The 26,977-nt window shown below is 58.7% G+C and overlaps 33 non-coding genes and 1 pseudogene across 33 annotated transcripts; all 34 read right to left on the bottom strand.

The window, feature by feature from the left end:
* Positions 1-432: 432 nt before the first annotated feature.
* On the bottom strand, positions 433-551 carry LOC146227306 (U5 spliceosomal RNA). Its single transcript, XR_014750587.1, has one exon. It is a non-coding gene; the product is annotated as a U5 spliceosomal RNA (small nuclear RNA).
* A 522-nt stretch (positions 552-1,073) lies between these two features.
* Positions 1,074-1,264, bottom strand: LOC146227305 (U2 spliceosomal RNA). The gene has a single exon (XR_014750658.1). It is a non-coding gene; the product is annotated as a U2 spliceosomal RNA (small nuclear RNA).
* Positions 1,265-1,964: 700 nt separating this feature from the next.
* Positions 1,965-2,083, bottom strand: LOC146227304 (U5 spliceosomal RNA). The gene has a single exon (XR_014750586.1). It is a non-coding gene; the product is annotated as a U5 spliceosomal RNA (small nuclear RNA).
* A 528-nt stretch (positions 2,084-2,611) lies between these two features.
* On the bottom strand, positions 2,612-2,802 carry LOC146227303 (U2 spliceosomal RNA). Its single transcript, XR_014750657.1, has one exon. It is a non-coding gene; the product is annotated as a U2 spliceosomal RNA (small nuclear RNA).
* A 1,299-nt stretch (positions 2,803-4,101) lies between these two features.
* Positions 4,102-4,220, bottom strand: LOC146227302 (U5 spliceosomal RNA). Its single transcript, XR_014750585.1, has one exon. It is a non-coding gene; the product is annotated as a U5 spliceosomal RNA (small nuclear RNA).
* Positions 4,221-4,744: 524 nt separating this feature from the next.
* LOC146227301 (U2 spliceosomal RNA) lies at positions 4,745-4,935 on the bottom strand. The gene has a single exon (XR_014750656.1). It is a non-coding gene; the product is annotated as a U2 spliceosomal RNA (small nuclear RNA).
* A 699-nt stretch (positions 4,936-5,634) lies between these two features.
* Positions 5,635-5,753, bottom strand: LOC146227300 (U5 spliceosomal RNA). The gene has a single exon (XR_014750584.1). It is a non-coding gene; the product is annotated as a U5 spliceosomal RNA (small nuclear RNA).
* Positions 5,754-6,288: 535 nt separating this feature from the next.
* On the bottom strand, positions 6,289-6,481 carry LOC146227299 (U2 spliceosomal RNA). The gene has a single exon (XR_014750697.1). It is a non-coding gene; the product is annotated as a U2 spliceosomal RNA (small nuclear RNA).
* A 704-nt stretch (positions 6,482-7,185) lies between these two features.
* Positions 7,186-7,304, bottom strand: LOC146227298 (U5 spliceosomal RNA). The gene has a single exon (XR_014750583.1). It is a non-coding gene; the product is annotated as a U5 spliceosomal RNA (small nuclear RNA).
* Positions 7,305-7,816: 512 nt separating this feature from the next.
* On the bottom strand, positions 7,817-8,007 carry LOC146227297 (U2 spliceosomal RNA). The gene has a single exon (XR_014750655.1). It is a non-coding gene; the product is annotated as a U2 spliceosomal RNA (small nuclear RNA).
* A 700-nt stretch (positions 8,008-8,707) lies between these two features.
* Positions 8,708-8,826, bottom strand: LOC146227296 (U5 spliceosomal RNA). The gene has a single exon (XR_014750581.1). It is a non-coding gene; the product is annotated as a U5 spliceosomal RNA (small nuclear RNA).
* A 507-nt stretch (positions 8,827-9,333) lies between these two features.
* LOC146227295 (U2 spliceosomal RNA) lies at positions 9,334-9,524 on the bottom strand. Its single transcript, XR_014750654.1, has one exon. It is a non-coding gene; the product is annotated as a U2 spliceosomal RNA (small nuclear RNA).
* A 699-nt stretch (positions 9,525-10,223) lies between these two features.
* Positions 10,224-10,342, bottom strand: LOC146227294 (U5 spliceosomal RNA). The gene has a single exon (XR_014750580.1). It is a non-coding gene; the product is annotated as a U5 spliceosomal RNA (small nuclear RNA).
* Positions 10,343-10,850: 508 nt separating this feature from the next.
* LOC146227293 (U2 spliceosomal RNA) lies at positions 10,851-11,041 on the bottom strand. Its single transcript, XR_014750653.1, has one exon. It is a non-coding gene; the product is annotated as a U2 spliceosomal RNA (small nuclear RNA).
* Positions 11,042-11,740: 699 nt separating this feature from the next.
* LOC146227292 (U5 spliceosomal RNA) lies at positions 11,741-11,861 on the bottom strand (annotated as a pseudogene).
* Positions 11,862-12,370: 509 nt separating this feature from the next.
* Positions 12,371-12,561, bottom strand: LOC146227291 (U2 spliceosomal RNA). Its single transcript, XR_014750652.1, has one exon. It is a non-coding gene; the product is annotated as a U2 spliceosomal RNA (small nuclear RNA).
* A 699-nt stretch (positions 12,562-13,260) lies between these two features.
* Positions 13,261-13,379, bottom strand: LOC146227290 (U5 spliceosomal RNA). The gene has a single exon (XR_014750579.1). It is a non-coding gene; the product is annotated as a U5 spliceosomal RNA (small nuclear RNA).
* Positions 13,380-13,884: 505 nt separating this feature from the next.
* LOC146227289 (U2 spliceosomal RNA) lies at positions 13,885-14,075 on the bottom strand. The gene has a single exon (XR_014750651.1). It is a non-coding gene; the product is annotated as a U2 spliceosomal RNA (small nuclear RNA).
* Positions 14,076-14,774: 699 nt separating this feature from the next.
* Positions 14,775-14,893, bottom strand: LOC146227288 (U5 spliceosomal RNA). Its single transcript, XR_014750578.1, has one exon. It is a non-coding gene; the product is annotated as a U5 spliceosomal RNA (small nuclear RNA).
* A 512-nt stretch (positions 14,894-15,405) lies between these two features.
* On the bottom strand, positions 15,406-15,596 carry LOC146227287 (U2 spliceosomal RNA). Its single transcript, XR_014750650.1, has one exon. It is a non-coding gene; the product is annotated as a U2 spliceosomal RNA (small nuclear RNA).
* A 716-nt stretch (positions 15,597-16,312) lies between these two features.
* On the bottom strand, positions 16,313-16,431 carry LOC146227286 (U5 spliceosomal RNA). Its single transcript, XR_014750577.1, has one exon. It is a non-coding gene; the product is annotated as a U5 spliceosomal RNA (small nuclear RNA).
* Positions 16,432-16,941: 510 nt separating this feature from the next.
* On the bottom strand, positions 16,942-17,132 carry LOC146227285 (U2 spliceosomal RNA). The gene has a single exon (XR_014750649.1). It is a non-coding gene; the product is annotated as a U2 spliceosomal RNA (small nuclear RNA).
* Positions 17,133-17,831: 699 nt separating this feature from the next.
* Positions 17,832-17,950, bottom strand: LOC146227284 (U5 spliceosomal RNA). The gene has a single exon (XR_014750576.1). It is a non-coding gene; the product is annotated as a U5 spliceosomal RNA (small nuclear RNA).
* Positions 17,951-18,459: 509 nt separating this feature from the next.
* On the bottom strand, positions 18,460-18,650 carry LOC146227283 (U2 spliceosomal RNA). The gene has a single exon (XR_014750647.1). It is a non-coding gene; the product is annotated as a U2 spliceosomal RNA (small nuclear RNA).
* A 696-nt stretch (positions 18,651-19,346) lies between these two features.
* LOC146227282 (U5 spliceosomal RNA) lies at positions 19,347-19,465 on the bottom strand. Its single transcript, XR_014750575.1, has one exon. It is a non-coding gene; the product is annotated as a U5 spliceosomal RNA (small nuclear RNA).
* A 509-nt stretch (positions 19,466-19,974) lies between these two features.
* Positions 19,975-20,165, bottom strand: LOC146227281 (U2 spliceosomal RNA). The gene has a single exon (XR_014750646.1). It is a non-coding gene; the product is annotated as a U2 spliceosomal RNA (small nuclear RNA).
* Positions 20,166-21,214: 1,049 nt separating this feature from the next.
* Positions 21,215-21,333, bottom strand: LOC146227280 (U5 spliceosomal RNA). The gene has a single exon (XR_014750574.1). It is a non-coding gene; the product is annotated as a U5 spliceosomal RNA (small nuclear RNA).
* Positions 21,334-21,840: 507 nt separating this feature from the next.
* On the bottom strand, positions 21,841-22,031 carry LOC146227279 (U2 spliceosomal RNA). The gene has a single exon (XR_014750645.1). It is a non-coding gene; the product is annotated as a U2 spliceosomal RNA (small nuclear RNA).
* Positions 22,032-22,730: 699 nt separating this feature from the next.
* LOC146227278 (U5 spliceosomal RNA) lies at positions 22,731-22,849 on the bottom strand. Its single transcript, XR_014750573.1, has one exon. It is a non-coding gene; the product is annotated as a U5 spliceosomal RNA (small nuclear RNA).
* A 508-nt stretch (positions 22,850-23,357) lies between these two features.
* On the bottom strand, positions 23,358-23,548 carry LOC146227277 (U2 spliceosomal RNA). Its single transcript, XR_014750644.1, has one exon. It is a non-coding gene; the product is annotated as a U2 spliceosomal RNA (small nuclear RNA).
* Positions 23,549-24,247: 699 nt separating this feature from the next.
* LOC146227276 (U5 spliceosomal RNA) lies at positions 24,248-24,366 on the bottom strand. The gene has a single exon (XR_014750572.1). It is a non-coding gene; the product is annotated as a U5 spliceosomal RNA (small nuclear RNA).
* A 508-nt stretch (positions 24,367-24,874) lies between these two features.
* On the bottom strand, positions 24,875-25,065 carry LOC146227275 (U2 spliceosomal RNA). Its single transcript, XR_014750643.1, has one exon. It is a non-coding gene; the product is annotated as a U2 spliceosomal RNA (small nuclear RNA).
* Positions 25,066-25,764: 699 nt separating this feature from the next.
* LOC146227274 (U5 spliceosomal RNA) lies at positions 25,765-25,883 on the bottom strand. Its single transcript, XR_014750570.1, has one exon. It is a non-coding gene; the product is annotated as a U5 spliceosomal RNA (small nuclear RNA).
* A 510-nt stretch (positions 25,884-26,393) lies between these two features.
* Positions 26,394-26,584, bottom strand: LOC146227273 (U2 spliceosomal RNA). Its single transcript, XR_014750642.1, has one exon. It is a non-coding gene; the product is annotated as a U2 spliceosomal RNA (small nuclear RNA).
* Positions 26,585-26,977: the final 393 nt, after the last annotated feature.

The raw sequence follows: 26,977 nt of genomic DNA, 5'->3' as shown, positions 1-26,977 counted from the left end.
GAAGCAGGGACCAAGAGGAAGCAGGGACCAAGAGGAAGCAGGGACCAAGAGGAAGCAGGGACCAAGAGGACCAAGAAGAAGCAGGGACCAAGAGGAAGCAGGGACCAAGAGGAAGCAGGGACCAAGAGGAAGCAGGGACCAAGAGGACCAAGAAGAAGCAGGGACCAAGAGGAAGCAGGGACCAAGAGGAAGCAGGGACCAAGAGGACCAAGAAGAAGCAGGGACCAAGAGGAAGCAGGGACCAAGAGGCCCAGCGGGCCACGGAAGGAGCAGGGACCAAAAGGCCAAGGGATCGGGATTAAGCAGAGGAAAAAGGAAGACAAAAAGACCTGCACGCACGCACGCACGCACGCACCCACCCACCCACCCACCCACCCAGCCACCCAACGCTAACCTTACCCTGCTTTTTTTCCTCACAAATCCATCAGGCTCTGCCCTCCCTCGGGCAAAGCCGACCAAAAATACCACGTCCCGCTCGTCGGCGCTCCCCTCCACGGAAGTCTTTAGTAAAAGGCGAAAGGCTTGTGCGTGCTGAAGGGGAGCCAGAGTGACCGTTTTTTTTGAAACCGCCCAAACGGCCCGCTCCCGACCCCTCCGTTGGCCCTGGCTCGCTCGTCCGCGGCGGCGTCCTTCCTTTCCGGGAAAAGGCGTGGAAACGCCACCGGCCGCAAAGGGGCTTTCACTCTCTCTCTCTTTCACTCTCTCTCTTTCACTCTCTCTCTTTCACTGTCTCTCTTTCACTCTCTCTCTCTTTCACTCTCACTCACTCACTCACTCACTCACTCACTCACTCACTCACTCACTCACTGTCTCCCCCATTTCAAGTCACTCACCTCACTTCAGGTTTTTTTTTTTTTTTTTTTTTTATATCTAAAAGGGCGGGAAAACGCCGCCGGCCGACGGGGCTCCGCCGCCTCCGCCGCCTCCGCACCGCCGCGCGTCAAACCCCTTTTTTCACCTCATCGCCACAAAAACCCAAGCCCCAACCCCAAAAACCCCAGCCCCAACCCCAAAAACCCCAGCCCCCAACCCCAATCGCTCACTCCCTCGTTTTTTCCCTTTGACACGCTTAGAAAGAGTGCACCCTTCCCGGAGGCGCTGCAATACCGGGGCGATGCGCGGAGCGGACGGAGCGAGCCCCTGTTCCGACTCCCTGTGGCAAAAATCCGTTTAATATGTTGTCCTCGCATGGAGGACGTATCAGATATTAAACTGATAAGAACAGATACTACACTTGATCTTAGCCAAAAGGCCGAGAAGCGATGACCCGCACTGCTCCGCGCCCCCCGCGCGCGGGGCCTCCGTGCGCCGGCCGGGACGTTTGGGCGCCGGCCGCTCTGGCGACCGCCGGACCGAGAACGGCCCCGACGACGGAAGCCAAAAGGAAACGCCGACGCCGCAGGGGAAGAAGAAGAAGCGGCGGCGGCGGGGACCGAGAAGACGGCAGCTAAAAGCAAAGGCCAAGCGGGCCACGGAGGAAGAAGCAGGGACCAAGAGGAAGCAGGGACCAAGAGGAAGCAGGGACCAAGAGGAAGCAGGGACCAAGAGGAAGCAGGGACCAAGAGGAAGCAGGGACCAAGAGGAAGCAGGGACCAAGAGGACCAAGAAGAAGCAGGGACCAAGAGGAAGCAGGGACCAAGAGGAAGCAGGGACCAAGAGGAAGCAGGGACCAAGAGGACCAAGAAGAAGCAGGGACCAAGAGGAAGCAGGGACCAAGAGGAAGCAGGGACCAAGAGGACCAAGAAGAAGCAGGGACCAAGAGGAAGCAGGGAGCCAAGAGGCCCAGCGGGCCACGGAAGGAGCAGGGACCAAAAGGCCAAGGGATCGGGATTAAGCAGAGGAAAAAGGAAGACAAAAAGACCTGCACGCACGCACGCACGCACGCACCCACCCACCCACCCACCCACCCAGCCACCCAACGCTAACCTTACCCTGCTTTTTTTCCTCACAAATCCATCAGGCTCTGCCCTCCCTCGGGCAAAGCCGACCAAAAATACCACGTCCCGCTCGTCGGCGCTCCCCTCCACGGAAGTCTTTAGTAAAAGGCGAAAGGCTTGTGCGTGCTGAAGGGGAGCCAGAGTGACCGTTTTTTTTTGAAACCGCCCAAACGGCCCGCTCCCGACCCCTCCGTTGGCCCTGGCTCGCTCGTCCGCGGCGGCGTCCTTCCTTTCCGGGAAAAGGCGTGGAAACGCCACCGGCCGCAAAGGGGCTTTCACTCTCTCTCTCTTTCACTCTCTCTCTTTCACTCTCTCTCTTTCACTGTCTCTCTTTCACTCTCTCTCTCTTTCACTCTCACTCACTCACTCACTCACTCACTCACTCACTCACTCACTCACTCACTCACTGTCTCCCCCATTTCAAGTCACTCACCTCACTTCAGGTTTTTTTTTTTTTTTTTTTTTTTTTTATATCTAAAAGGGCGGGAAAACGCCGCCGGCCGACGGGGCTCCGCCGCCTCCGCCGCCTCCGCCGCCGCGCGTCAAACCCCTTTTTTCACCTCATCGCCACAAAAACCCAAGCCCCAACCCCAAAAACCCCAGCCCCAACCCCAAAAACCCCAGCCCCAACCCCAATCGCTCACTCCCTCGTTTTTTCCCTTTGACACGCTTAGAAAGAGTGCACCCTTCCCGGAGGCGCTGCAATACCGGGGCGATGCGCGGAGCGGACGGAGCGAGCCCCTGTTCCGACTCCCTGTGGCAAAAATCCGTTTAATATGTTGTCCTCGCATGGAGGACGTATCAGATATTAAACTGATAAGAACAGATACTACACTTGATCTTAGCCAAAAGGCCGAGAAGCGATGACCCGCACTGCTCCGCGCCCCCCGCGCGCGGGGCCTCCGTGCGCCGGCCGGGACGTTTGGGCGCCGGCCGCTCTGGCGACCGCCGGACCGAGAACGGCCCCGACGACGGAAGCCAAAAGGAAACGCCGACGCCGCAGGGGAAGAAGAAGAAGCGGCGGCGGCGGGGACCGAGAAGACGGCAGCTAAAAGCAAAGGCCAAGCGGGCCACGGAGGAAGAAGCAGGGACCAAGAGGAAGCAGGGACCAAGAGGAAGCAGGGACCAAGAGGAAGCAGGGACCAAGAGGAAGCAGGGACCAAGAGGAAGCAGGGACCAAGAGGAAGCAGGGACCAAGAGGACCAAGAAGAAGCAGGGACCAAGAGGAAGCAGGGACCAAGAGGAAGCAGGGACCAAGAGGAAGCAGGGACCAAGAGGACCAAGAAGAAGCAGGGACCAAGAGGAAGCAGGGACCAAGAGGAAGCAGGGACCAAGAGGACCAAGAAGAAGCAGGGACCAAGAGGAAGCAGGGACCAAGAGGAAGCAGGGACCAAGAGGAAGCAGGGACCAAGAGGAAGCAGGGACCAAGAGGAAGCAGGGACCAAGAGGACCAAGAAGAAGCAGGGACCAAGAGGAAGCAGGGACCAAGAGGAAGCAGGGACCAAGAGGAAGCAGGGACCAAGAGGACCAAGAAGAAGCAGGGACCAAGAGGAAGCAGGGACCAAGAGGAAGCAGGGACCAAGAGGAAGCAGGGACCAAGAGGAAGCAGGGACCAAGAGGAAGCAGGGACCAAGAGGAAGCAGGGACCAAGAGGACCAAGAAGAAGCAGGGACCAAGAGGAAGCAGGGACCAAGAGGAAGCAGGGACCAAGAGGAAGCAGGGACCAAGAGGAAGCAGGGACCAAGAGGAAGCAGGGACCAAGAGGAAGCAGGGACCAAGAGGAAGCAGGGACCAAGAGGACCAAGAAGAAGCAGGGACCAAGAGGAAGCAGGGACCAAGAGGAAGCAGGGACCAAGAGGAAGGACAGGGACCAAGAGGACCAAGAAGAAGCAGGGACCAAGAGGAAGCAGGGACCAAGAGGAAGCAGGGACCAAGAGGACCAAGAAGAAGCAGGGACCAAGAGGAAGCAGGGACCAAGAGGCCCAGCGGGCCACGGAAGGAGCAGGGACCAAAAGGCCAAGGGATCGGGATTAAGCAGAGGAAAAAGGAAGACAAAAAGACCTGCACGCACGCACGCACGCACGCACCCACCCACCCACCCACCCACCCAGCCACCCAACGCTAACCTTACCCTGCTTTTTTTCCTCACAAATCCATCAGGCTCTGCCCTCCCTCGGGCAAAGCCGACCAAAAATACCACGTCCCGCTCGTCGGCGCTCCCCTCCACGGAAGTCTTTAGTAAAAGGCGAAAGGCTTGTGCGTGCTGAAGGGGAGCCAGAGTGACCGTTTTTTTTGAAACCGCCCAAACGGCCCGCTCCCGACCCCTCCGTTGGCCCTGGCTCGCTCGTCCGCGGCGGCGTCCTTCCTTTCCGGGAAAAGGCGTGGAAACGCCACCGGCCGCAAAGGGGCTTTCACTCTCTCTCTCTTTCACTCTCTCTCTTTCACTCTCTCTCTTTCACTGTCTCTCTTTCACTCTCTCTCTCTTTCACTCTCACTCACTCACTCACTCACTCACTCACTCACTCACTCACTCACTCACTCACTGTCTCCCCCATTTCAAGTCACTCACCTCACTTCAGGTTTTTTTTTTTTTTTTTTTTTTATATCTAAAAGGGCGGGAAAACGCCGCCGGCCGACGGGGCTCCGCCGCCTCCGCCGCCTCCGCCGCCGCGCGTCAAACCCCTTTTTTTCACCTCATCGCCACAAAAACCCAAGCCCCAACCCCAAAAACCCCAGCCCCAACCCCAAAAACCCCAGCCCCAACCCCAATCGCTCACTCCCTCGTTTTTTCCCTTTGACACGCTTAGAAAGAGTGCACCCTTCCCGGAGGCGCTGCAATACCGGGGCGATGCGCGGAGCGGACGGAGCGAGCCCCTGTTCCGACTCCCTGTGGCAAAAATCCGTTTAATATGTTGTCCTCGCATGGAGGACGTATCAGATATTAAACTGATAAGAACAGATACTACACTTGATCTTAGCCAAAAGGCCGAGAAGCGATGACCCGCACTGCTCCGCGCCCCCCGCGCGCGGGGCCTCCGTGCGCCGGCCGGGACGTTTGGGCGCCGGCCGCTCTGGCGACCGCCGGACCGAGAACGGCCCCGACGACGGAAGCCAAAAGGAAACGCCGACGCCGCAGGGGAAGAAGAAGAAGCGGCGGCGGCGGGGACCGAGAAGACGGCAGCTAAAAGCAAAGGCCAAGCGGGCCACGGAGGAAGAAGCAGGGACCAAGAGGAAGCAGGGACCAAGAGGAAGCAGGGACCAAGAGGAAGCAGGGACCAAGAGGAAGCAGGGACCAAGAGGAAGCAGGGACCAAGAGGAAGCAGGGACCAAGAGGACCAAGAAGAAGCAGGGACCAAGAGGAAGCAGGGACCAAGAGGAAGCAGGGACCAAGAGGAAGCAGGGACCAAGAGGACCAAGAAGAAGCAGGGACCAAGAGGAAGCAGGGACCAAGAGGAAGCAGGGACCAAGAGGACCAAGAAGAAGCAGGGACCAAGAGGAAGCAGGGACCAAGAGGCCCAGCGGGCCACGGAAGGAGCAGGGACCAAAAGGCCAAGGGATCGGGATTAAGCAGAGGAAAAAGGAAGACAAAAAGACCTGCACGCACGCACGCACGCACGCACCCACCCACCCACCCACCCACCCAGCCACCCAACGCTAACCTTACCCTGCTTTTTTTCCTCACAAATCCATCAGGCTCTGCCCTCCCTCGGGCAAAGCCGACCAAAAATACCACGTCCCGCTCGTCGGCGCTCCCCTCCACGGAAGTCTTTAGTAAAAGGCGAAAGGCTTGTGCGTGCTGAAGGGGAGCCAGAGTGACCGTTTTTTTTGAAACCGCCCAAACGGCCCGCTCCCGACCCCTCCGTTGGCCCTGGCTCGCTCGTCCGCGGCGGCGTCCTTCCTTTCCGGGAAAAGGCGTGGAAACGCCACCGGCCGCAAAGGGGCTTTCACTCTCTCTCTCTTTCACTCTCTCTCTTTCACTCTCTCTCTTTCACTCTCTCTCTTTCACTGTCTCTCTTTCACTCTCTCTCTCTTTCACTCTCACTCACTCACTCACTCACTCACTCACTCACTCACTCACTCACTCACTGTCTCCCCCATTTCAAGTCACTCACCTCACTTCAGGTTTTTTTTTTTTTTTTTTTTTTTTATATCTAAAAGGGCGGGAAAACGCCGCCGGCCGACGGGGCTCCGCCGCCTCCGCCGCCTCCGCCGCCGCGCGTCAAACCCCTTTTTTCACCTCATCGCCACAAAAACCCAAGCCCCAACCCCAAAAACCCCAGCCCCAACCCCAAAAACCCCAGCCCCAACCCCAATCGCTCACTCCCTCGTTTTTTCCCTTTGACACGCTTAGAAAGAGTGCACCCTTCCCGGAGGCGCTGCAATACCGGGGCGATGCGCGCGGAGCGGACGGAGCGAGCCCCTGTTCCGACTCCCTGTGGCAAAAATCCGTTTAATATGTTGTCCTCGCATGGAGGACGTATCAGATATTAAACTGATAAGAACAGATACTACACTTGATCTTAGCCAAAAGGCCGAGAAGCGATGACCCGCACTGCTCCGCGCCCCCCGCGCGCGGGGCCTCCGTGCGCCGGCCGGGACGTTTGGGCGCCGGCCGCTCTGGCGAGCGACCGCCGGACCGAGAACGGCCCCGACGACGGAAGCCAAAAGGAAACGCCGACGCCGCAGGGGAAGAAGAAGAAGCGGCGGCGGCGGGGACCGAGAAGACGGCAGCTAAAAGCAAAGGCCAAGCGGGCCACGGAGGAAGAAGCAGGGACCAAGAGGAAGCAGGGACCAAGAGGAAGCAGGGACCAAGAGGAAGCAGGGACCAAGAGGAAGCAGGGACCAAGAGGAAGCAGGGACCAAGAGGAAGCAGGGACCAAGAGGACCAAGAAGAAGCAGGGACCAAGAGGAAGCAGGGACCAAGAGGAAGCAGGGACCAAGAGGAAGCAGGGACCAAGAGGACCAAGAAGAAGCAGGGACCAAGAGGAAGCAGGGACCAAGAGGAAGCAGGGACCAAGAGGACCAAGAAGAAGCAGGGACCAAGAGGAAGCAGGGACCAAGAGGCCCAGCGGGCCACGGAAGGAGCAGGGACCAAAAGGCCAAGGGATCGGGATTAAGCAGAGGAAAAAGGAAGACAAAAAGACCTGCACGCACGCACGCACGCACGCACCCACCCACCCACCCACCCACCCAGCCACCCAACGCTAACCTTACCCTGCTTTTTTTTCCTCACAAATCCATCAGGCTCTGCCCTCCCTCGGGCAAAGCCGACCAAAAATACCACGTCCCGCTCGTCGGCGCTCCCCTCCACGGAAGTCTTTAGTAAAAGGCGAAAGGCTTGTGCGTGCTGAAGGGGAGCCAGAGTGACCGTTTTTTTTGAAACCGCCCAAACGGCCCGCTCCCGACCCCTCCGTTGGCCCTGGCTCGCTCGTCCGCGGCGGCGTCCTTCCTTTCCGGGAAAAGGCGTGGAAACGCCACCGGCCGCAAAGGGGCTTTCACTCTCTCTCTCTCTTTCACTCTCTCTCTTTCACTCTCTCTCTTTCACTGTCTCTCTTTCACTCTCTCTCTCTTTCACTCTCACTCACTCACTCACTCACTCACTCACTCACTCACTGTCTCCCCCATTTCAAGTCACTCACCTCACTTCAGGTTTTTTTTTTTTTTTTTTTTTTTTTATATCTAAAAGGGCGGGAAAACGCCGCCGGCCGACGGGGCTCCGCCGCCTCCGCCGCCTCCGCCGCCGCGCGTCAAACCCCTTTTTTCACCTCATCGCCACAAAAACCCAAGCCCCAACCCCAAAAACCCCAGCCCCAACCCCAAAAACCCCAGCCCCAACCCCAATCGCTCACTCCCTCGTTTTTTCCCTTTGACACGCTTAGAAAGAGTGCACCCTTCCCGGAGGCGCTGCAATACCGGGGCGATGCGCGGAGCGGACGGAGCGAGCCCCTGTTCCGACTCCCTGTGGCAAAAATCCGTTTAATATGTTGTCCTCGCATGGAGGACGTATCAGATATTAAACTGATAAGAACAGATACTACACTTGATCTTAGCCAAAAGGCCGAGAAGCGATGACCCGCACTGCTCCGCGCCCCCCGCGCGCGGGGCCTCCGTGCGCCGGCCGGGACGTTTGGGGCGCCGGCCGCTCTGGCGACCGCCGGACCGAGAACGGCCCCGACGACGGAAGCCAAAAGGAAACGCCGACGCCGCAGGGGAAGAAGAAGAAGCGGCGGCGGCGGGGACCGAGAAGACGGCAGCTAAAAGCAAAGGCCAAGCGGGCCACGGAGGAAGAAGCAGGGACCAAGAGGAAGCAGGGACCAAGAGGAAGCAGGGACCAAGAGGAAGCAGGGACCAAGAGGAAGCAGGGACCAAGAGGAAGCAGGGACCAAGAGGAAGCAGGGACCAAGAGGACCAAGAAGAAGCAGGGACCAAGAGGAAGCAGGGACCAAGAGGAAGCAGGGACCAAGAGGAAGCAGGGACCAAGAGGACCAAGAAGAAGCAGGGACCAAGAGGAAGCAGGGACCAAGAGGAAGCAGGGACCAAGAGGACCAAGAAGAAGCAGGGACCAAGAGGAAGCAGGGACCAAGAGGCCCAGCGGGCCACGGAAGGAGCAGGGACCAAAAGGCCAAGGGATCGGGATTAAGCAGAGGAAAAAGGAAGACAAAAAGACCTGCACGCACGCACGCACGCACGCACCCACCCACCCACCCACCCACCCAGCCACCCAACGCTAACCTTACCCTGCTTTTTTTCCTCACAAATCCATCAGGCTCTGCCCTCCCTCGGGCAAAGCCGACCAAAAATACCACGTCCCGCTCGTCGGCGCTCCCCTCCACGGAAGTCTTTAGTAAAAGGCGAAAGGCTTGTGCGTGCTGAAGGGGAGCCAGAGTGACCGTTTTTTTTGAAACCGCCCAAACGGCCCGCTCCCGACCCCTCCGTTGGCCCTGGCTCGCTCGTCCGCGGCGGCGTCCTTCCTTTCCGGGAAAAGGCGTGGAAACGCCACCGGCCGCAAAGGGGCTTTCACTCTCTCTCTCTTTCACTCTCTCTCTTTCACTCTCTCTCTTTCACTGTCTCTCTTTCACTCTCTCTCTCTTTCACTCTCACTCACTCACTCACTCACTCACTCACTCACTCACTGTCTCCCCCATTTCAAGTCACTCACCTCACTTCAGGTTTTTTTTTTTTTTTTTTTTTTATATCTAAAAGGGCGGGAAAACGCCGCCGGCCGACGGGGCTCCGCCGCCTCCGCCGCCTCCGCCGCCGCGCGTCAAACCCCTTTTTTCACCTCATCGCCACAAAAACCCAAGCCCCAACCCCAAAAACCCCAGCCCCAACCCCAAAAACCCCAGCCCCAACCCCAATCGCTCACTCCCTCGTTTTTTCCCTTTGACACGCTTAGAAAGAGTGCACCCTTCCCGGAGGCGCTGCAATACCGGGGCGATGCGCGGAGCGGACGGAGCGAGCCCCTGTTCCGACTCCCTGTGGCAAAAATCCGTTTAATATGTTGTCCTCGCATGGAGGACGTATCAGATATTAAACTGATAAGAACAGATACTACACTTGATCTTAGCCAAAAGGCCGAGAAGCGATGACCCGCACTGCTCCGCGCCCCCCGCGCGCGGGGCCTCCGTGCGCCGGCCGGGACGTTTGGGCGCCGGCCGCTCTGGCGACCGCCGGACCGAGAACGGCCCCGACGACGGAAGCCAAAAGGAAACGCCGACGCCGCAGGGGAAGAAGAAGAAGCGGCGGCGGCGGGGACCGAGAAGACGGCAGCTAAAAGCAAAGGCCAAGCGGGCCACGGAGGAAGAAGCAGGGACCAAGAGGAAGCAGGGACCAAGAGGAAGCAGGGACCAAGAGGAAGCAGGGACCAAGAGGAAGCAGGGACCAAGAGGAAGCAGGGACCAAGAGGAAGCAGGGACCAAGAGGACCAAGAAGAAGCAGGGACCAAGAGGAAGCAGGGACCAAGAGGAAGCAGGGACCAAGAGGAAGCAGGGACCAAGAGGACCAAGAAGAAGCAGGGACCAAGAGGAAGCAGGGACCAAGAGGAAGCAGGGACCAAGAGGACCAAGAAGAAGCAGGGACCAAGAGGAAGCAGGGACCAAGAGGCCCAGCGGGCCACGGAAGGAGCAGGGACCAAAAGGCCAAGGGATCGGGATTAAGCAGAGGAAAAAGGAAGACAAAAAGACCTGCACGCACGCACGCACGCACGCACCCACCCACCCACCCACCCACCCAGCCACCCAACGCTAACCTTACCCTGCTTTTTTTCCTCACAAATCCATCAGGCTCTGCCCTCCCTCGGGCAAAGCCGACCAAAAATACCACGTCCCGCTCGTCGGCGCTCCCCTCCACGGAAGTCTTTAGTAAAAGGCGAAAGGCTTGTGCGTGCTGAAGGGGAGCCAGAGTGACCGTTTTTTTTGAAACCGCCCAAACGGCCCGCTCCCGACCCCTCCGTTGGCCCTGGCTCGCTCGTCCGCGGCGGCGTCCTTCCTTTCCGGGAAAAGGCGTGGAAACGCCACCGGCCGCAAAGGGGCTTTCACTCTCTCTCTCTTTCACTCTCTCTCTTTCACTCTCTCTCTTTCACTGTCTCTCTTTCACTCTCTCTCTCTTTCACTCTCACTCACTCACTCACTCACTCACTCACTCACTCACTGTCTCCCCCATTTCAAGTCACTCACCTCACTTCAGGTTTTTTTTTTTTTTTTTTTTTTTATATCTAAAAGGGCGGGAAAACGCCGCCGGCCGACGGGGCTCCGCCGCCTCCGCCGCCTCCGCCGCCGCGCGTCAAACCCCTTTTTTCACCTCATCGCCACAAAAACCCAAGCCCCAACCCCAAAAACCCCAGCCCCAACCCCAAAAACCCCAGCCCCAACCCCAATCGCTCACTCCCTCGTTTTTTCCCTTTGACACGCTTAGAAAGAGTGCACCCTTCCCGGAGGCGCTGCAATACCGGGGCGATGCGCGGAGCGGACGGAGCGAGCCCCTGTTCCGACTCCCTGTGGCAAAAATCCGTTTAATATGTTGTCCTCGCATGGAGGACGTATCAGATATTAAACTGATAAGAACAGATACTACACTTGATCTTAGCCAAAAGGCCGAGAAGCGATGACCCGCACTGCTCCGCGCCCCCCGCGCGCGGGGCCTCCGTGCGCCGGCCGGGACGTTTGGGCGCCGGCCGCTCTGGCGACCGCCGGACCGAGAACGGCCCCGACGACGGAAGCCAAAAGGAAACGCCGACGCCGCAGGGGAAGAAGAAGAAGCGGCGGCGGCGGGGACCGAGAAGACGGCAGCTAAAAGCAAAGGCCAAGCGGGCCACGGAGGAAGAAGCAGGGACCAAGAGGAAGCAGGGACCAAGAGGAAGCAGGGACCAAGAGGAAGCAGGGACCAAGAGGAAGCAGGGACCAAGAGGAAGCAGGGACCAAGAGGAAGCAGGGACCAAGAGGACCAAGAAGAAGCAGGGACCAAGAGGAAGCAGGGACCAAGAGGAAGCAGGGACCAAGAGGAAGCAGGGACCAAGAGGACCAAGAAGAAGCAGGGACCAAGAGGAAGCAGGGACCAAGAGGAAGCAGGGACCAAGAGGACCAAGAAGAAGCAGGGACCAAGAGGAAGCAGGGACCAAGAGGCCCAGCGGGCCACGGAAGGAGCAGGGACCAAAAGGCCAAGGGATCGGGATTAAGCAGAGGAAAAAGGAAGACAAAAAGACCTGCACGCACGCACGCACGCACGCACCCACCCACCCACCCACCCACCCAGCCACCCAACGCTAACCTTACCCTGCTTTTTTTCCTCACAAATCCATCAGGCTCTGCCCTCCCTCGGGCAAAGCCGACCAAAAATACCACGTCCCGCTCGTCGGCGCTCCCCCCTCCACGGAAGTCTTTAGTAAAAGGCGAAAGGCTTGTGCGTGCTGAAGGGGAGCCAGAGTGACCGTTTTTTTTGAAACCGCCCAAACGGCCCGCTCCCGACCCCTCCGTTGGCCCTGGCTCGCTCGTCCGCGGCGGCGTCCTTCCTTTCCGGGAAAAGGCGTGGAAACGCCACCGGCCGCAAAGGGGCTTTCACTCTCTCTCTCTTTCACTCTCTCTCTTTCACTCTCTCTCTTTCACTGTCTCTCTTTCACTCTCTCTCTCTTTCACTCTCACTCACTCACTCACTCACTCACTCACTCACTCACTGTCTCCCCCATTTCAAGTCACTCACCTCACTTCAGGTTTTTTTTTTTTTTTTTTTTTTTTATATCTAAAAGGGCGGGAAAACGCCGCCGGCCGACGGGGCTCCGCCGCCTCCGCCGCCTCCGCCGCCGCGCGTCAAACCCCTTTTTTCACCTCATCGCCACAAAAACCCAAGCCCCAACCCCAAAAACCCCAGCCCCAACCCCAAAAACCCCAGCCCCAACCCCAATCGCTCACTCCCTCGTTTTTTCCCTTTGACACGCTTAGAAAGAGTGCACCCTTCCCGGAGGCGCTGCAATACCGGGGCGATGCGCGGAGCGGACGGAGCGAGCCCCTGTTCCGACTCCCTGTGGCAAAAATCCGTTTAATATGTTGTCCTCGCATGGAGGACGTATCAGATATTAAACTGATAAGAACAGATACTACACTTGATCTTAGCCAAAAGGCCGAGAAGCGATGACCCGCACTGCTCCGCGCCCCCCGCGCGCGGGGCCTCCGTGCGCCGGCCGGGACGTTTGGGCGCCGGCCGCTCTGGCGACCGCCGGACCGAGAACGGCCCCGACGACGGAAGCCAAAAGGAAACGCCGACGCCGCAGGGGAAGAAGAAGAAGCGGCGGCGGCGGGGACCGAGAAGACGGCAGCTAAAAGCAAAGGCCAAGCGGGCCACGGAGGAAGAAGCAGGGACCAAGAGGAAGCAGGGACCAAGAGGAAGCAGGGACCAAGAGGAAGCAGGGACCAAGAGGAAGCAGGGACCAAGAGGAAGCAGGGACCAAGAGGAAGCAGGGACCAAGAGGACCAAGAAGAAGCAGGGACCAAGAGGAAGCAGGGACCAAGAGGAAGCAGGGACCAAGAGGAAGCAGGGACCAAGAGGACCAAGAAGAAGCAGGGACCAAGAGGAAGCAGGGACCAAGAGGAAGCAGGGACCAAGAGGACCAAGAAGAAGCAGGGACCAAGAGGAAGCAGGGACCAAGAGGCCCAGCGGGCCACGGAAGGAGCAGGGACCAAAAGGCCAAGGGATCGGGATTAAGCAGAGGAAAAAGGAAGACAAAAAGACCTGCACGCACGCACGCACGCACGCACCCACCCACCCACCCACCCACCCAGCCACCCAACGCTAACCTTACCCTGCTTTTTTTCCTCACAAATCCATCAGGCTCTGCCCTCCCTCGGGCAAAGCCGACCAAAAATACCACGTCCCGCTCGTCGGCGCTCCCCTCCACGGAAGTCTTTAGTAAAAGGCGAAAGGCTTGTGCGTGCTGAAGGGGAGCCAGAGTGACCGTTTTTTTTGAAACCGCCCAAACGGCCCGCTCCCGACCCCTCCGTTGGCCCTGGCTCGCTCGTCCGCGGCGGCGTCCTTCCTTTCCGGGAAAAGGCGTGGAAACGCCACCGGCCGCAAAGGGGCTTTCACTCTCTCTCTCTTTCACTCTCTCTCTTTCACTCTCTCTCTTTCACTGTCTCTCTTTCACTCTCTCTCTCTTTCACTCTCACTCACTCACTCACTCACTCACTCACTCACTCACTGTCTCCCCCATTTCAAGTCACTCACCTCACTTCAGGTTTTTTTTTTTTTTTTTTTTATATCTAAAAGGGCGGGAAAACGCCGCCGGCCGACGGGGCTCCGCCGCCTCCGCCGCCTCCGCCGCCGCGCGTCAAACCCCTTTTTTCACCTCATCGCCACAAAAACCCAAGCCCCAACCCCAAAAACCCCAGCCCCAACCCCAAAAACCCCAGCCCCAACCCCAATCGCTCACTCCCTCGTTTTTTCCCTTTGACACGCTTAGAAAGAGTGCACCCTTCCCGGAGGCGCTGCAATACCGGGGCGATGCGCGGAGCGGACGGAGCGAGCCCCTGTTCCGACTCCCTGTGGCAAAAATCCGTTTAATATGTTGTCCTCGCATGGAGGACGTATCAGATATTAAACTGATAAGAACAGATACTACACTTGATCTTAGCCAAAAGGCCGAGAAGCGATGACCCGCACTGCTCCGCGCCCCCCGCGCGCGGGGCCTCCGTGCGCCGGCCGGGACGTTTGGGCGCCGGCCGCTCTGGCGACCGCCGGACCGAGAACGGCCCCGACGACGGAAGCCAAAAGGAAACGCCGACGCCGCAGGGGAAGAAGAAGAAGCGGCGGCGGCGGGGACCGAGAAGACGGCAGCTAAAAGCAAAGGCCAAGCGGGCCACGGAGGAAGAAGCAGGGACCAAGAGGAAGCAGGGACCAAGAGGAAGCAGGGACCAAGAGGAAGCAGGGACCAAGAGGAAGCAGGGACCAAGAGGAAGCAGGGACCAAGAGGAAGCAGGGACCAAGAGGACCAAGAAGAAGCAGGGACCAAGAGGAAGCAGGGACCAAGAGGAAGCAGGGACCAAGAGGAAGCAGGGACCAAGAGGACCAAGAAGAAGCAGGGACCAAGAGGAAGCAGGGACCAAGAGGAAGCAGGGACCAAGAGGACCAAGAAGAAGCAGGGACCAAGAGGAAGCAGGGACCAAGAGGCCCAGCGGGCCACGGAAGGAGCAGGGACCAAAAGGCCAAGGGATCGGGATTAAGCAGAGGAAAAAGGAAGACAAAAAGACCTGCACGCACGCACGCACGCACGCACCCACCCACCCACCCACCCACCCAGCCACCCAACGCTAACCTTACCCTGCTTTTTTTCCTCACAAATCCATCAGGCTCTGCCCTCCCTCGGGCAAAGCCGACCAAAAATACCACGTCCCGCTCGTCGGCGCTCCCCTCCACGGAAGTCTTTAGTAAAAGGCGAAAGGCTTGTGCGTGCTGAAGGGGAGCCAGAGTGACCGTTTTTTTTGAAACCGCCCAAACGGCCCGCTCCCGACCCCTCCGTTGGCCCTGGCTCGCTCGTCCGCGGCGGCGTCCTTCCTTTCCGGGAAAAGGCGTGGAAACGCCACCGGCCGCAAAGGGGCTTTCACTCTCTCTCTCTTTCACTCTCTCTCTTTCACTCTCTCTCTTTCACTGTCTCTCTTTCACTCTCTCTCTCTTTCACTCTCACTCACTCACTCACTCACTCACTCACTCACTCACTGTCTCCCCCATTTCAAGTCACTCACCTCACTTCAGGTTTTTTTTTTTTTTTTTTTTTTTTTTTATATCTAAAAGGGCGGGAAAACGCCGCCGGCCGACGGGGCTCCGCCGCCTCCGCCGCCTCCGCCGCCGCGCGTCAAACCCCTTTTTTCACCTCATCGCCACAAAAACCCAAGCCCCAACCCCAAAAACCCCAGCCCCAACCCCAAAAACCCCAGCCCCAACCCCAATCGCTCACTCCCTCGTTTTTTCCCTTTGACACGCTTAGAAAGAGTGCACCCTTCCCGGAGGCGCTGCAATACCGGGGCGATGCGCGGAGCGGACGGAGCGAGCCCCTGTTCCGACTCCCTGTGGCAAAAATCCGTTTAATATGTTGTCCTCGCATGGAGGACGTATCAGATATTAAACTGATAAGAACAGATACTACACTTGATCTTAGCCAAAAGGCCGAGAAGCGATGACCCGCACTGCTCCGCGCCCCCCGCGCGCGGGGCCTCCGTGCGCCGGCCGGGACGTTTGGGCGCCGGCCGCTCTGGCGACCGCCGGACCGAGAACGGCCCCGACGACGGAAGCCAAAAGGAAACGCCGACGCCGCAGGGGAAGAAGAAGAAGCGGCGGCGGCGGGGACCGAGAAGACGGCAGCTAAAAGCAAAGGCCAAGCGGGCCACGGAGGAAGAAGCAGGGACCAAGAGGAAGCAGGGACCAAGAGGAAGCAGGGACCAAGAGGAAGCAGGGACCAAGAGGAAGCAGGGACCAAGAGGAAGCAGGGACCAAGAGGAAGCAGGGACCAAGAGGAAGCAGGGACCAAGAGGACCAAGAAGAAGCAGGGACCAAGAGGAAGCAGGGACCAAGAGGAAGCAGGGACCAAGAGGAAGCAGGGACCAAGAGGACCAAGAAGAAGCAGGGACCAAGAGGAAGCAGGGACCAAGAGGAAGCAGGGACCAAGAGGACCAAGAAGAAGCAGGGACCAAGAGGAAGCAGGGACCAAGAGGCCCAGCGGGCCACGGAAGGAGCAGGGACCAAAAGGCCAAGGGATCGGGATTAAGCAGAGGAAAAAGGAAGACAAAAAGACCTGCACGCACGCACGCACGCACGCACCCACCCACCCACCCACCCACCCAGCCACCCAACGCTAACCTTACCCTGCTTTTTTTCCTCACAAATCCATCAGGCTCTGCCCTCCCTCGGGCAAAGCCGACCAAAAATACCACGTCCCGCTCGTCGGCGCTCCCCTCCACGGAAGTCTTTAGTAAAAGGCGAAAGGCTTGTGCGTGCTGAAGGGGAGCCAGAGTGACCGTTTTTTTTGAAACCGCCCAAACGGCCCGCTCCCGACCCCTCCGTTGGCCCTGGCTCGCTCGTCCGCGGCGGCGTCCTTCCTTTCCGGGAAAAGGCGTGGAAACGCCACCGGCCGCAAAGGGGCTTTCACTCTCTCTCTCTTTCACTCTCTCTCTTTCACTCTCTCTCTTTCACTGTCTCTCTTTCACTCTCTCTCTCTTTCACTCTCACTCACTCACTCACTCACTCACTCACTCACTCACTGTCTCCCCCATTTCAAGTCACTCACCTCACTTCAGGTTTTTTTTTTTTTTTTTTTTTTTTTATATCTAAAAGGGCGGGAAAACGCCGCCGGCCGACGGGGCTCCGCCGCCTCCGCCGCCTCCGCCGCCGCGCGTCAAACCCCTTTTTTCACCTCATCGCCACAAAAACCCAAGCCCCAACCCCAAAAACCCCAGCCCCAACCCCAAAAACCCCAGCCCCAACCCCAATCGCTCACTCCCTCGTTTTTTCCCTTTGACACGCTTAGAAAGAGTGCACCCTTCCCGGAGGCGCTGCAATACCGGGGCGATGCGCGGAGCGGACGGAGCGAGCCCCTGTTCCGACTCCCTGTGGCAAAAATCCGTTTAATATGTTGTCCTCGCATGGAGGACGTATCAGATATTAAACTGATAAGAACAGATACTACACTTGATCTTAGCCAAAAGGCCGAGAAGCGATGACCCGCACTGCTCCGCGCCCCCCGCGCGCGGGGCCTCCGTGCGCCGGCCGGGACGTTTGGGCGCCGGCCGCTCTGGCGACCGCCGGACCGAGAACGGCCCCGACGACGGAAGCCAAAAGGAAACGCCGACGCCGCAGGGGAAGAAGAAGAAGCGGCGGCGGCGGGGACCGAGAAGACGGCAGCTAAAAGCAAAGGCCAAGCGGGCCACGGAGGAAGAAGCAGGGACCAAGAGGAAGCAGGGACCAAGAGGAAGCAGGGACCAAGAGGAAGCAGGGACCAAGAGGAAGCAGGGACCAAGAGGAAGCAGGGACCAAGAGGAAGCAGGGACCAAGAGGACCAAGAAGAAGCAGGGACCAAGAGGAAGCAGGGACCAAGAGGAAGCAGGGACCAAGAGGAAGCAGGGACCAAGAGGACCAAGAAGAAGCAGGGACCAAGAGGAAGCAGGGACCAAGAGGAAGCAGGGACCAAGAGGACCAAGAAGAAGCAGGGACCAAGAGGAAGCAGGGACCAAGAGGCCCAGCGGGCCACGGAAGGAGCAGGGACCAAAAGGCCAAGGGATCGGGATTAAGCAGAGGAAAAAGGAAGACAAAAAGACCTGCACGCACGCACGCACGCACGCACCCACCCACCCACCCACCCACCCAGCCACCCAACGCTAACCTTACCCTGCTTTTTTTCCTCACAAATCCATCAGGCTCTGCCCTCCCTCGGGCAAAGCCGACCAAAAATACCACGTCCCGCTCGTCGGCGCTCCCCTCCACGGAAGTCTTTAGTAAAAGGCGAAAGGCTTGTGCGTGCTGAAGGGGAGCCAGAGTGACCGTTTTTTTTGAAACCGCCCAAACGGCCCGCTCCCGACCCCTCCGTTGGCCCTGGCTCGCTCGTCCGCGGCGGCGTCCTTCCTTTCCGGGAAAAGGCGTGGAAACGCCACCGGCCGCAAAGGGGCTTTCACTCTCTCTCTCTTTCACTCTCTCTCTTTCACTCTCTCTCTTTCACTGTCTCTCTTTCACTCTCTCTCTCTTTCACTCTCACTCACTCACTCACTCACTCACTCACTCACTCACTGTCTCCCCCATTTCAAGTCACTCACCTCACTTCAGGTTTTTTTTTTTTTTTTTTTTTTTTATATCTAAAAGGGCGGGAAAACGCCGCCGGCCGACGGGGCTCCGCCGCCTCCGCCGCCTCCGCCGCCGCGCGTCAAACCCCTTTTTTCACCTCATCGCCACAAAAACCCAAGCCCCAACCCCAAAAACCCCAGCCCCAACCCCAAAAACCCCAGCCCCAACCCCAATCGCTCACTCCCTCGTTTTTTCCCTTTGACACGCTTAGAAAGAGTGCACCCTTCCCGGAGGCGCTGCAATACCGGGGCGATGCGCGGAGCGGACGGAGCGAGCCCCTGTTCCGACTCCCTGTGGCAAAAATCCGTTTAATATGTTGTCCTCGCATGGAGGACGTATCAGATATTAAACTGATAAGAACAGATACTACACTTGATCTTAGCCAAAAGGCCGAGAAGCGATGACCCGCACTGCTCCGCGCCCCCCGCGCGCGGGGCCTCCGTGCGCCGGCCGGGACGTTTGGGCGCCGGCCGCTCTGGCGACCGCCGGACCGAGAACGGCCCCGACGACGGAAGCCAAAAGGAAACGCCGACGCCGCAGGGGAAGAAGAAGCGGCGGCGGCGGGGACCGAGAAGACGGCAGCTAAAAGCAAAGGCCAAGCGGGCCACGGAGGAAGAAGCAGGGACCAAGAGGAAGCAGGGACCAAGAGGAAGCAGGGACCAAGAGGAAGCAGGGACCAAGAGGAAGCAGGGACCAAGAGGAAGCAGGGACCAAGAGGAAGCAGGGACCAAGAGGACCAAGAAGAAGCAGGGACCAAGAGGAAGCAGGGACCAAGAGGAAGCAGGGACCAAGAGGAAGCAGGGACCAAGAGGACCAAGAAGAAGCAGGGACCAAGAGGAAGCAGGGACCAAGAGGAAGCAGGGACCAAGAGGACCAAGAAGAAGCAGGGACCAAGAGGAAGCAGGGACCAAGAGGCCCAGCGGGCCACGGAAGGAGCAGGGACCAAAAGGCCAAGGGATCGGGATTAAGCAGAGGAAAAAGGAAGACAAAAAGACCTGCACGCACGCACGCACGCACGCACCCACCCACCCACCCACCCACCCAGCCACCCAACGCTAACCTTACCCTGCTTTTTTTCCTCACAAATCCATCAGGCTCTGCCCTCCCTCGGGCAAAGCCGACCAAAAATACCACGTCCCGCTCGTCGGCGCTCCCCTCCACGGAAGTCTTTAGTAAAAGGCGAAAGGCTTGTGCGTGCTGAAGGGGAGCCAGAGTGACCGTTTTTTTTGAAACCGCCCAAACGGCCCGCTCCCGACCCCTCCGTTGGCCCTGGCTCGCTCGTCCGCGGCGGCGTCCTTCCTTTCCGGGAAAAGGCGTGGAAACGCCACCGGCCGCAAAGGGGCTTTCACTCTCTCTCTCTTTCACTCTCTCTCTTTCACTCTCTCTCTTTCACTGTCTCTCTTTCACTCTCTCTCTCTTTCACTCTCACTCACTCACTCACTCACTCACTCACTCACTCACTGTCTCCCCCATTTCAAGTCACTCACCTCACTTCAGGTTTTTTTTTTTTTTTTTTTTTTTTATATCTAAAAGGGCGGGAAAACGCCGCCGGCCGACGGGGCTCCGCCGCCTCCGCCGCCTCCGCCGCCGCGCGTCAAACCCCTTTTTTCACCTCATCGCCACAAAAACCCAAGCCCCAACCCCAAAAACCCCAGCCCCAACCCCAAAAACCCCAGCCCCAACCCCAATCGCTCACTCCCTCGTTTTTTCCCTTTGACACGCTTAGAAAGAGTGCACCCTTCCCGGAGGCGCTGCAATACCGGGGCGATGCGCGGAGCGGACGGAGCGAGCCCCTGTTCCGACTCCCTGTGGCAAAAATCCGTTTAATATGTTGTCCTCGCATGGAGGACGTATCAGATATTAAACTGATAAGAACAGATACTACACTTGATCTTAGCCAAAAGGCCGAGAAGCGATGACCCGCACTGCTCCGCGCCCCCCGCGCGCGGGGCCTCCGTGCGCCGGCCGGGACGTTTGGGCGCCGGCCGCTCTGGCGACCGCCGGACCGAGAACGGCCCCGACGACGGAAGCCAAAAGGAAACGCCGACGCCGCAGGGGAAGAAGAAGAAGCGGCGGCGGCGGGGACCGAGAAGACGGCAGCTAAAAGCAAAGGCCAAGCGGGCCACGGAGGAAGAAGCAGGGACCAAGAGGAAGCAGGGACCAAGAGGAAGCAGGGACCAAGAGGAAGCAGGGACCAAGAGGAAGCAGGGACCAAGAGGAAGCAGGGACCAAGAGGAAGCAGGGACCAAGAGGACCAAGAAGAAGCAGGGACCAAGAGGAAGCAGGGACCAAGAGGAAGCAGGGACCAAGAGGAAGCAGGGACCAAGAGGACCAAGAAGAAGCAGGGACCAAGAGGAAGCAGGGACCAAGAGGAAGCAGGGACCAAGAGGAAGCAGGGACCAAGAGGAAGCAGGGACCAAGAGGAAGCAGGGACCAAGAGGAAGCAGGGACCAAGAGGACCAAGAAGAAGCAGGGACCAAGAGGAAGCAGGGACCAAGAGGAAGCAGGGACCAAGAGGAAGCAGGGACCAAGAGGAAGCAGGGACCAAGAGGAAGCAGGGACCAAGAGGAAGCAGGGACCAAGAGGAAGCAGGGACCAAGAGGACCAAGAAGAAGCAGGGACCAAGAGGAAGCAGGGACCAAGAGGAAGCAGGGACCAAGAGGAAGCAGGGACCAAGAGGACCAAGAAGAAGCAGGGACCAAGAGGAAGCAGGGACCAAGAGGAAGCAGGGACCAAGAGGACCAAGAAGAAGCAGGGACCAAGAGGAAGCAGGGACCAAGAGGCCCAGCGGGCCACGGAAGGAGCAGGGACCAAAAGGCCAAGGGATCGGGATTAAGCAGAGGAAAAAGGAAGACAAAAAGACCTGCACGCACGCACGCACGCACGCACCCACCCACCCACCCACCCACCCAGCCACCCAACGCTAACCTTACCCTGCTTTTTTTCCTCACAAATCCATCAGGCTCTGCCCTCCCTCGGGCAAAGCCGACCAAAAATACCACGTCCCGCTCGTCGGCGCTCCCCTCCACGGAAGTCTTTAGTAAAAGGCGAAAGGCTTGTGCGTGCTGAAGGGGAGCCAGAGTGACCGTTTTTTTTGAAACCGCCCAAACGGCCCGCTCCCGACCCCTCCGTTGGCCCTGGCTCGCTCGTCCGCGGCGGCGTCCTTCCTTTCCGGGAAAAGGCGTGGAAACGCCACCGGCCGCAAAGGGGCTTTCACTCTCTCTCTCTTTCACTCTCTCTCTTTCACTCTCTCTCTTTCACTGTCTCTCTTTCACTCTCTCTCTCTTTCACTCTCACTCACTCACTCACTCACTCACTCACTCACTCACTGTCTCCCCCATTTCAAGTCACTCACCTCACTTCAGGTTTTTTTTTTTTTTTTTTTTTTATATCTAAAAGGGCGGGAAAACGCCGCCGGCCGACGGGGCTCCGCCGCCTCCGCCGCCTCCGCCGCCGCGCGTCAAACCCCTTTTTTCACCTCATCGCCACAAAAACCCAAGCCCCAACCCCAAAAACCCCAGCCCCAACCCCAAAAACCCCAGCCCCAACCCCAATCGCTCACTCCCTCGTTTTTTCCCTTTGACACGCTTAGAAAGAGTGCACCCTTCCCGGAGGCGCTGCAATACCGGGGCGATGCGCGGAGCGGACGGAGCGAGCCCCTGTTCCGACTCCCTGTGGCAAAAATCCGTTTAATATGTTGTCCTCGCATGGAGGACGTATCAGATATTAAACTGATAAGAACAGATACTACACTTGATCTTAGCCAAAAGGCCGAGAAGCGATGACCCGCACTGCTCCGCGCCCCCCGCGCGCGGGGCCTCCGTGCGCCGGCCGGGACGTTTGGGCGCCGGCCGCTCTGGCGACCGCCGGACCGAGAACGGCCCCGACGACGGAAGCCAAAAGGAAACGCCGACGCCGCAGGGGAAGAAGAAGAAGCGGCGGCGGCGGGGACCGAGAAGACGGCAGCTAAAAGCAAAGGCCAAGCGGGCCACGGAGGAAGAAGCAGGGACCAAGAGGAAGCAGGGACCAAGAGGAAGCAGGGACCAAGAGGAAGCAGGGACCAAGAGGAAGCAGGGACCAAGAGGAAGCAGGGACCAAGAGGAAGCAGGGACCAAGAGGACCAAGAAGAAGCAGGGACCAAGAGGAAGCAGGGACCAAGAGGAAGCAGGGACCAAGAGGAAGCAGGGACCAAGAGGACCAAGAAGAAGCAGGGACCAAGAGGAAGCAGGGACCAAGAGGAAGCAGGGACCAAGAGGACCAAGAAGAAGCAGGGACCAAGAGGAAGCAGGGACCAAGAGGCCCAGCGGGCCACGGAAGGAGCAGGGACCAAAAGGCCAAGGGATCGGGATTAAGCAGAGGAAAAAGGAAGACAAAAAGACCTGCACGCACGCACGCACGCACGCACCCACCCACCCACCCACCCACCCAGCCACCCAACGCTAACCTTACCCTGCTTTTTTTCCTCACAAATCCATCAGGCTCTGCCCTCCCTCGGGCAAAGCCGACCAAAAATACCACGTCCCGCTCGTCGGCGCTCCCCTCCACGGAAGTCTTTAGTAAAAGGCGAAAGGCTTGTGCGTGCTGAAGGGGAGCCAGAGTGACCGTTTTTTTTGAAACCGCCCAAACGGCCCGCTCCCGACCCCTCCGTTGGCCCTGGCTCGCTCGTCCGCGGCGGCGTCCTTCCTTTCCGGGAAAAGGCGTGGAAACGCCACCGGCCGCAAAGGGGCTTTCACTCTCTCTCTCTTTCACTCTCTCTCTTTCACTCTCTCTCTTTCACTGTCTCTCTTTCACTCTCTCTCTCTTTCACTCTCACTCACTCACTCACTCACTCACTCACTCACTCACTGTCTCCCCCATTTCAAGTCACTCACCTCACTTCAGGTTTTTTTTTTTTTTTTTTTTTTTATATCTAAAAGGGCGGGAAAACGCCGCCGGCCGACGGGGCTCCGCCGCCTCCGCCGCCTCCGCCGCCGCGCGTCAAACCCCTTTTTTCACCTCATCGCCACAAAAACCCAAGCCCCAACCCCAAAAACCCCAGCCCCAACCCCAAAAACCCCAGCCCCAACCCCAATCGCTCACTCCCTCGTTTTTTCCCTTTGACACGCTTAGAAAGAGTGCACCCTTCCCGGAGGCGCTGCAATACCGGGGCGATGCGCGGAGCGGACGGAGCGAGCCCCTGTTCCGACTCCCTGTGGCAAAAATCCGTTTAATATGTTGTCCTCGCATGGAGGACGTATCAGATATTAAACTGATAAGAACAGATACTACACTTGATCTTAGCCAAAAGGCCGAGAAGCGATGACCCGCACTGCTCCGCGCCCCCCGCGCGCGGGGCCTCCGTGCGCCGGCCGGGACGTTTGGGCGCCGGCCGCTCTGGCGACCGCCGGACCGAGAACGGCCCCGACGACGGAAGCCAAAAGGAAACGCCGACGCCGCAGGGGAAGAAGAAGAAGCGGCGGCGGCGGGGACCGAGAAGACGGCAGCTAAAAGCAAAGGCCAAGCGGGCCACGGAGGAAGAAGCAGGGACCAAGAGGAAGCAGGGACCAAGAGGAAGCAGGGACCAAGAGGAAGCAGGGACCAAGAGGAAGCAGGGACCAAGAGGAAGCAGGGACCAAGAGGAAGCAGGGACCAAGAGGACCAAGAAGAAGCAGGGACCAAGAGGAAGCAGGGACCAAGAGGAAGCAGGGACCAAGAGGAAGCAGGGACCAAGAGGACCAAGAAGAAGCAGGGACCAAGAGGAAGCAGGGACCAAGAGGAAGCAGGGACCAAGAGGACCAAGAAGAAGCAGGGACCAAGAGGAAGCAGGGACCAAGAGGCCCAGCGGGCCACGGAAGGAGCAGGGACCAAAAGGCCAAGGGATCGGGATTAAGCAGAGGAAAAAGGAAGACAAAAAGACCTGCACGCACGCACGCACGCACGCACCCACCCACCCACCCACCCACCCAGCCACCCAACGCTAACCTTACCCTGCTTTTTTTCCTCACAAATCCATCAGGCTCTGCCCTCCCTCGGGCAAAGCCGACCAAAAATACCACGTCCCGCTCGTCGGCGCTCCCCTCCACGGAAGTCTTTAGTAAAAGGCGAAAGGCTTGTGCGTGCTGAAGGGGAGCCAGAGTGACCGTTTTTTTTGAAACCGCCCAAACGGCCCGCTCCCGACCCCTCCGTTGGCCCTGGCTCGCTCGTCCGCGGCGGCGTCCTTCCTTTCCGGGAAAAGGCGTGGAAACGCCACCGGCCGCAAAGGGGCTTTCACTCTCTCTCTCTTTCACTCTCTCTCTTTCACTCTCTCTCTTTCACTGTCTCTCTTTCACTCTCTCTCTCTTTCACTCTCACTCACTCACTCACTCACTCACTCACTCACTCACTGTCTCCCCCATTTCAAGTCACTCACCTCACTTCAGGTTTTTTTTTTTTTTTTTTTTTTTATATCTAAAAGGGCGGGAAAACGCCGCCGGCCGACGGGGCTCCGCCGCCTCCGCCGCCTCCGCCGCCGCGCGTCAAACCCCTTTTTTCACCTCATCGCCACAAAAACCCAAGCCCCAACCCCAAAAACCCCAGCCCCAACCCCAAAAACCCCAGCCCCAACCCCAATCGCTCACTCCCTCGTTTTTTCCCTTTGACACGCTTAGAAAGAGTGCACCCTTCCCGGAGGCGCTGCAATACCGGGGCGATGCGCGGAGCGGACGGAGCGAGCCCCTGTTCCGACTCCCTGTGGCAAAAATCCGTTTAATATGTTGTCCTCGCATGGAGGACGTATCAGATATTAAACTGATAAGAACAGATACTACACTTGATCTTAGCCAAAAGGCCGAGAAGCGATGACCCGCACTGCTCCGCGCCCCCCGCGCGCGGGGCCTCCGTGCGCCGGCCGGGACGTTTGGGCGCCGGCCGCTCTGGCGACCGCCGGACCGAGAACGGCCCCGACGACGGAAGCCAAAAGGAAACGCCGACGCCGCAGGGGAAGAAGAAGAAGCGGCGGCGGCGGGGACCGAGAAGACGGCAGCTAAAAGCAAAGGCCAAGCGGGCCACGGAGGAAGAAGCAGGGACCAAGAGGAAGCAGGGACCAAGAGGAAGCAGGGACCAAGAGGAAGCAGGGACCAAGAGGAAGCAGGGACCAAGAGGAAGCAGGGACCAAGAGGAAGCAGGGACCAAGAGGACCAAGAAGAAGCAGGGACCAAGAGGAAGCAGGGACCAAGAGGAAGCAGGGACCAAGAGGAAGCAGGGACCAAGAGGACCAAGAAGAAGCAGGGACCAAGAGGAAGCAGGGACCAAGAGGAAGCAGGGACCAAGAGGACCAAGAAGAAGCAGGGACCAAGAGGAAGCAGGGACCAAGAGGCCCAGCGGGCCACGGAAGGAGCAGGGACCAAAAGGCCAAGGGATCGGGATTAAGCAGAGGAAAAAGGAAGACAAAAAGACCTGCACGCACGCACGCACGCACGCACCCACCCACCCACCCACCCACCCAGCCACCCAACGCTAACCTTACCCTGCTTTTTTTCCTCACAAATCCATCAGGCTCTGCCCTCCCTCGGGCAAAGCCGACCAAAAATACCACGTCCCGCTCGTCGGCGCTCCCCTCCACGGAAGTCTTTAGTAAAAGGCGAAAGGCTTGTGCGTGCTGAAGGGGAGCCAGAGTGACCGTTTTTTTTGAAACCGCCCAAACGGCCCGCTCCCGACCCCTCCGTTGGCCCTGGCTCGCTCGTCCGCGGCGGCGTCCTTCCTTTCCGGGAAAAGGCGTGGAAACGCCACCGGCCGCAAAGGGGCTTTCACTCTCTCTCTCTTTCACTCTCTCTCTTTCACTCTCTCTCTTTCACTGTCTCTCTTTCACTCTCTCTCTCTTTCACTCTCACTCACTCACTCACTCACTCACTCACTCACTCACTGTCTCCCCCATTTCAAGTCACTCACCTCACTTCAGGTTTTTTTTTTTTTTTTTTTTTTTTTATATCTAAAAGGGCGGGAAAACGCCGCCGGCCGACGGGGCTCCGCCGCCTCCGCCGCCTCCGCCGCCGCGCGTCAAACCCCTTTTTTCACCTCATCGCCACAAAAACCCAAGCCCCAACCCCAAAAACCCCAGCCCCAACCCCAAAAACCCCAGCCCCAACCCCAATCGCTCACTCCCTCGTTTTTTCCCTTTGACACGCTTAGAAAGAGTGCACCCTTCCCGGAGGCGCTGCAATACCGGGGCGATGCGCGGAGCGGACGGAGCGAGCCCCTGTTCCGACTCCCTGTGGCAAAAATCCGTTTAATATGTTGTCCTCGCATGGAGGACGTATCAGATATTAAACTGATAAGAACAGATACTACACTTGATCTTAGCCAAAAGGCCGAGAAGCGATGACCCGCACTGCTCCGCGCCCCCCGCGCGCGGGGCCTCCGTGCGCCGGCCGGGACGTTTGGGCGCCGGCCGCTCTGGCGACCGCCGGACCGAGAACGGCCCCGACGACGGAAGCCAAAAGGAAACGCCGACGCCGCAGGGGAAGAAGAAGAAGCGGCGGCGGCGGGGACCGAGAAGACGGCAGCTAAAAGCAAAGGCCAAGCGGGCCACGGAGGAAGAAGCAGGGACCAAGAGGAAGCAGGGACCAAGAGGAAGCAGGGACCAAGAGGAAGCAGGGACCAAGAGGAAGCAGGGACCAAGAGGAAGCAGGGACCAAGAGGAAGCAGGGACCAAGAGGAAGCAGGGACCAAGAGGACCAAGAAGAAGCAGGGACCAAGAGGAAGCAGGGACCAAG

Source organism: Hypomesus nipponensis, chromosome 25 (genome assembly GCF_054491055.1).
Source record: "Hypomesus nipponensis isolate SF chromosome 25, ASM5449105v1, whole genome shotgun sequence".
Taxonomy (NCBI): domain Eukaryota; kingdom Metazoa; phylum Chordata; class Actinopteri; order Osmeriformes; family Osmeridae; genus Hypomesus; species Hypomesus nipponensis.
This window is presented reverse-complemented; position numbering and strand designations above follow the sequence as displayed.